A 6,097-nucleotide genomic window follows, 5' to 3' on the forward strand; every position below is an offset into this window, starting at 1 on the left:
GGTGCAAGATCTAGAGGGGGGCCAACCCATCATCAGAATGAGGTAACAACCCCGCAGGTAAATCCAGAAGAATAAATTCACAGTTTGAGCCAGGCCTATGGAAATAGTTGGAGCTTCCCAATTCTCGTTACTGGCTTGGTTAAAGCCCGGAGAGCCTGTCAGAAGTTATGCTCAGCACCCACCATGCGTCGAAATCTGCGAGGTCTTGTTTATACACACGGAGTCGGACCCCAAATTACAGACATTAAATATCTGGAAGTGAGGAAGCAGCTGCTGTTTTCACCTCATTAACTGAGAGGGGAAATCACGGCAGTTGGCCAAACATTATCCTCCCTCAACATGACTTTTTGGAGGTGCAGGACGAGTGCTCCACTCTGGCCAGCCCCAAATCCAGCATCTGCAGAGCAGGGCTAGACCCAGCCTCTCTCATCATTATTTGAAGATAATACAAAAACAAGATGATCGCTGTCAAAATATTTTACATAGGAATTGATTTCGACAGGAAGGTATTGACCTTTGGAAAGCCACTCTAAAAAGTGCCCTCTGTGAAGCAGGTCTGCAGAAAAGCAGTCGATCCAAAAAAATACACTTATTTTGCAAATAAAGTTTGGTTATTACCCAGCATTTCCCACTGTGGCAACACAATAGAACAAGCTCTTCGGTGCCAAAGTACTATAAGCAATAATTATATTTTTATTCCGTAGTCTTTATCATAGGCAATTAGGTAGAACAAAATGCGACAGTTTTGGAGCCAATAGCTGAACTTGATGATACAGCAGACAAGAAGGTACAGAAATAATAGAAAAATAAATACGGGAAATAGCATTTTCCTTTGGTCACCTTTTTCAATCACTTTCCCTCTGCCAAGCGCGATGTCAAACTTTTAAAAATAAAGTTGATCCATAGGTTCTCCAAATGGACTATTGAGCAAGGTTTGGCAGGAAGGCTATTAAGAATCCATGCTGTGACATGAATATAAATGGATGCAAATGTTGTCCTTGGTTGCACCAGCCTCTTACCACGCTGCCCTCAGGCCAGCTGCTCAGTAGTAGCCTTTCCTAATACCAAAGGGTTTCAGAAAATGTATGCCAGCCTGGGATTATTTTTATTCTTACTTAAACCTGCAATAGGTTTCTGTACTAGAAACTCAACTCATCTTGGTTAGTCCTTGGCTGTTCATCCATTCCTATCAGTCAGGCTTTGCTACCAGGGCTTGTGGTGGCAGCAGTCTCTAATGGTGGGGCTTGCTGTGTAGAGCTTTCATATTATAAAACCAAAATTTTTAATCAGGGACAGTTGTTGCCTGTCACCTGAAGGGAAGCTCCATCCCTGCTTTCCCTGTTTAGGTGGGCTGTGACTTCTCATCTCTCTTACCTCCCGAACAGCTGGCATCGAGTTCCTCTGCGTTCAGTACTTGGTTCAATCCCTTGCTGTCCCCTGCACATAAAGTGCTGTCAGCCGAAAATTAAGGCAACAGCTCACTGGGTGACACGGTAACCTTGAGAGTTAGTCCTGCATACATCCAACCCCTCCATCATCCACAGTCAGAGGAGTTGCTGAGGCTGTATTTTACCTGGGAATGGCGCTTAACGTTCACCAGGTAATCTCATCGGGTTTGAAGTTCTGCACGAATAACCCAGTCAAGACTCAAAGTCTGTTTTATAGTTGAAAGTAAAAAATTATCATCTATGCTCGATTTGTGAGAGAGTAAAGCTGGGCACTAGGGGCCTTTGCGAAGCTTTTAGCTCTGCTGTCATCTGCTGAGGGCAGGAATCGGGACACTGGGTCCACGGCCGCGGGCCGTGGCAGGAGCAGTAAGTGCTGACAACGCCAGCGTGCAAAGTTACACGTCCGTGTGAAGTTTTCAACGGGAGAAAAACTGGTCGCTACCCCGCTTTTTCGGGCCCTTCCTCGCCCCGCGACCGAGGGGCAGGCTTACCTCTGGCCAACCGCCGATCCCCTACCTGAAGGCAGCTCGTACGGCCCTCGGCTCCGGTCACGTACCTCGAGGCTGGACGGGCCGCGGTGGGGTTCCGCCACCCCACGCCCACGGGGGCCGGCTGACGGCATCGGGCTCAGCGTCCCCCTCTCCTTGCAGGAGTCTAGTGGTGGCCTTCGTGGTGGAGCTGCCTCGCGGTGTCTCTTCCATGAAAGCGGCCAGAGAGGAACTGCCCTTCTGAATAGCAAATGTATAGATACACAACAACAAAATGCCTTTTTGAAACCAATATTGTGATGCCTGCCAGAAAGTAAATTGGCCTCCAAGGGGAGGGAGGTCACAGCTGGCTGGTAGAAACACACCCAGGGGCAGGGGAGCGGCCAAACCAGCCCTTTCGGACAGAAGTAGAGCTGTAGAGAAAGCTGAAGAGTTTCCACAGAATTTTATCGATGTCTGCGCCAGAGCAAGCAGCTCCGGGCTGCCTGCCTTCCCTTCGCTCCTCATCAGGGCTGTCTTACAGGTGATACAGGACAGTGCAATGGTGAAAATTGGCTACTTCACTGGATTGTTTGTTAAACCAGAGGGAGTTCAAAGAAGTGATTTTGCAGAAAATTATTTTGGCAGCTTCAGGAGGAAAATTCTGACGTATATCCACATCCAGTATTGGCATGTTAATACTGACATGGGAATCTGAGATGCAAACGATAAACCCAAGTCTAGGAAAATAATATGAAAGCTTGATTAGCACGGCTAGCTGAAGGGGGTTGAATCAGTAATCTTCAAAACTATTGTTTGATGTGCTTTAACGTTACCTTCCAAAAAATAAAGCTTAACTCCAACAGTAAAGTGGTTTTCAGAGGTAAACACACTGAAGTAATTCAAACCACAGTTTCAAAATAAGTCATCCAGCTGCATTTCCTCTGGTCTTTTAAATGTACTAGAAGCTTCCAGATTTGTGAAAACGACAGCACGCATGCTGGTCAGAGAAGAGAAACAATAACAGCTACAGCATTTTAATTTTCATATTATATGAGAATAAAAGCATCAGTTGCCAATCCAGACTAGCTGCTTAACCCAACCTGCATTCTTTACCAGAACGCAACTTCTCCTAGCATGACTTTTAGGCAAAGGCAAATTTTGAGGAACACAATGAAAGGGTACGGTATTTGAAAACCAAGCATACTCAGGAATTTTAATAGAAGCAATTGTTACATTTAGGATCTTAAATCAGAAACACTGTCTAGCTACCTTATACTTAGGATGAAAACTGTGCATTTGGAAACTGCTCTTGAGCGTGACAATCAGATTTTTTTGTTATCGTTTCAGTCTATATCCAGCCACGGAAATATTTTTAATCAGAAGTTATGGCGAAATAATTTTAAAAAGGTTTTTTTTTTTTTTTAAGTGACAAATATCTTTAAAAGAGTTATTTAGAAACTGAACACTTGTCTTCAATATCCACGGCCACCTATGAGCCACCGGGGATCGAGCTGATCGCCCCAGGGAGCTCTGTGCCTTCCAGCACTGGTTAGGTCACACCAAAGACAGCGTCAGGCCTCCTTACGGCCAACAGAAAAAGCCCCTCGGCCCTCTGCAAACACCGCATCTGACTACAACACACAAGTCCTTATTTTGGCTATGTTCTCAGTATTTTTTTTTTTCACAGAAACCATGAAACGGGAACAGAAAAGTACAAGAAATACTGGCTGAGGGATAGAGAAGGTTTCAGACATGACAGGCAGCAAAGCGGTACGATTACCTCTCTGTAGCGTATCGACGCCACGCCTGTGAGAGCGGCGTGGCCGGTCATGAATGCTGACACCCACGCAGCCGACACGTTAACAGAGGTCACAGTCACACGCAAAATAGTTTTACCCATGTGAGTATCTGCAGGCTTCCCTGGATTACTCGGGTCTTCAGTTAGATTAATCAAGGCCATGGTGGTTCTCACATGCCTAAGTATTTATGGCACGAGGTACTAAGGGCAGAGGAGATTGAGTCCCGGGTGTTTTTTTTTGTTTTTAAACACCCAGGTGGAGTGTCCTTACCTCCTTCCTCCATGACTCTGTGGTACCCAGTAGGGAGAATCTAGTGGGTGAAACCCATGCGAACCCTGGAAATTTGGGGTAGTAGGTTTCCAAAGAAACTGGAGCTAACTACTCAATCAAGACTTATAAGCAATATACAATAGGGAGCAATGAATGAGTGTGTTAAACAGGCCAGAATTAGGAATGCTTCTACTTGTTTCCAAGAACACTGGGTTTACTACTTAAAACTTACCTTGCACATTGCTGTACAATGCTGTAACTGTGGAGGGAAAAAAAAACCCACCTCAAATAAATATATATTTTTTAAATAGCATTCTTTTCTCTCCCCTTAGTCACAGTGTTAGTGGAATGTACAAACATATTAATGAAGCCTCAGACCTCAGTTGTCAGTGTTAAAAATCTCCAGGTCAGTTCAGTTGCCAATTTGCCATGCGTGTAAATGAGGGCTGAGGTTTTCTTCCTTTCTGAAAAAAAGGCATGATGTTGGGTTTTTTTCAGATTTTTTTAACCAACGTAGTATCAGCCAAGAAGTACTCCCAATTTTACACTGTGTTTTTTGCTTAAACCCATTTCTCCTGCTTCAACCCAGAGTGGAACATGAAATTAAGTCACAGATTTTAAGTCTCCATCTATGCTTATTTAATTGACAAATGAGAGACAGATTGTTCTTCCCCTTGGAAGGAGAAAAGCGCCGGTTCCTTGCTCACAGGTAGGAAGTTCGATAAAAATCAAGCATCTTGCATTTTTGAAATACCATGCAGTTGAATACAACCGTAACAAAGGAACTTTCTGGAGAATTTAGGTTCCCAATTTCAGCTTAATTGTTTTTTCAAGTACCACAGGTATTTAGTAGGATAAGCTACCGTTTTTAACGTAACTTATCTTGCTGCCTTTAACCGTATCTGTTGTTGATTTCCACGAGATTTGCTATGCAGATGAAAAATGACATTGAAAAAAACCCAAGCCCCTATAACAAGAAATAATCACATTTGATTTGAAGATGTAAGCATCATTTCAGGGATCCTTTTTTTTTTTTTTTAAAAAAAAAAGGCAAAGATCACAGCAGATCTCTGACAATAAAATGTGGAGTGAGCAAGATGCTTTTGGAAAATTATCCTTTTTAAAATGTATGTTTTAATAGTCAAACATACATTTCTATCTGCTCGGATTTGAGAAAAAGAAAAAGCCACCATCTTTTTCAGCTGTGTTAGCCACCACCTGGATTATAACCGTTGCCATCTTTCAAGTCAAGAAAGCAGTTTGCCTCAATAATAAAGAAAACATAAACAATGGGCTTTTATTTTTATGTCTGTCATCTTAAAATAGGTATTAAAAAAGTGTAAAATTTAACATTGCTATACACCTGATACAGAACTACAGCAATGCCATTAATGGTCCAATTTCCCAGCATAATTCCATACATGCCAACAAGCTGGTTCTGCACTACACAGAAAAACAGGTCAGAACTTAAAAATAAACCCCCGTGATTCACTGACTTGTTTTGCTGACTTTTCTTGCTTTGTTAATTGCAGATATTTTGAAATGGTTTGCATCACCAGGTGCAAACTCCATGAGAAGTGGCAGTCACATCAAGAAAAAGGAAACTATCCAAAGGGTTCAGGTTTTTTTTCCTCCACTCTAGACAACCGTTACAATTTTCAGAACCAGTATATATTCATGTTTGTTTGCATCCGAAAGTTCCAGTAGTAATGATCATCAAATGAAATTCATTTCTGTTTTAAGTGGGAAAACACCAATCTGGACTTAAACTATGATCAGTTCTAAGCCAAGCTTCTTCCAAGTGTTCCTTCTGTGATGAACTCTTGAAGCATCTTTCTATCATTAGAAATGTTACCCACCCACCTTTCTAAAAATGATCTGTTATTTGCTGTTATGGAGAGGGGATCCGAAACCAAGGTTAAGCAAACTTTTTGGCGGTGGAAAAGAATATGAAACTCTCTCAAATTTACTTGTCAGCAGCAAAAAGACTCTTCAAGTGTCTTAACCACTGTACAGCTCGGTAAGTTTTAATACTTCAACTTTTTTTTTTTTCCATTTTTCACTGTTGAAGAAATAATTTCACAATCTCAAATCAAAGTCAACACTGCAG

The sequence above is a fragment of the Tyto alba genome, unplaced genomic scaffold, assembly GCF_018691265.1.
Source record: "Tyto alba isolate M040663 unplaced genomic scaffold, T.alba_DEE_v4.0 Super-Scaffold_2, whole genome shotgun sequence".
NCBI lineage: Eukaryota > Metazoa > Chordata > Aves > Strigiformes > Tytonidae > Tyto > Tyto alba.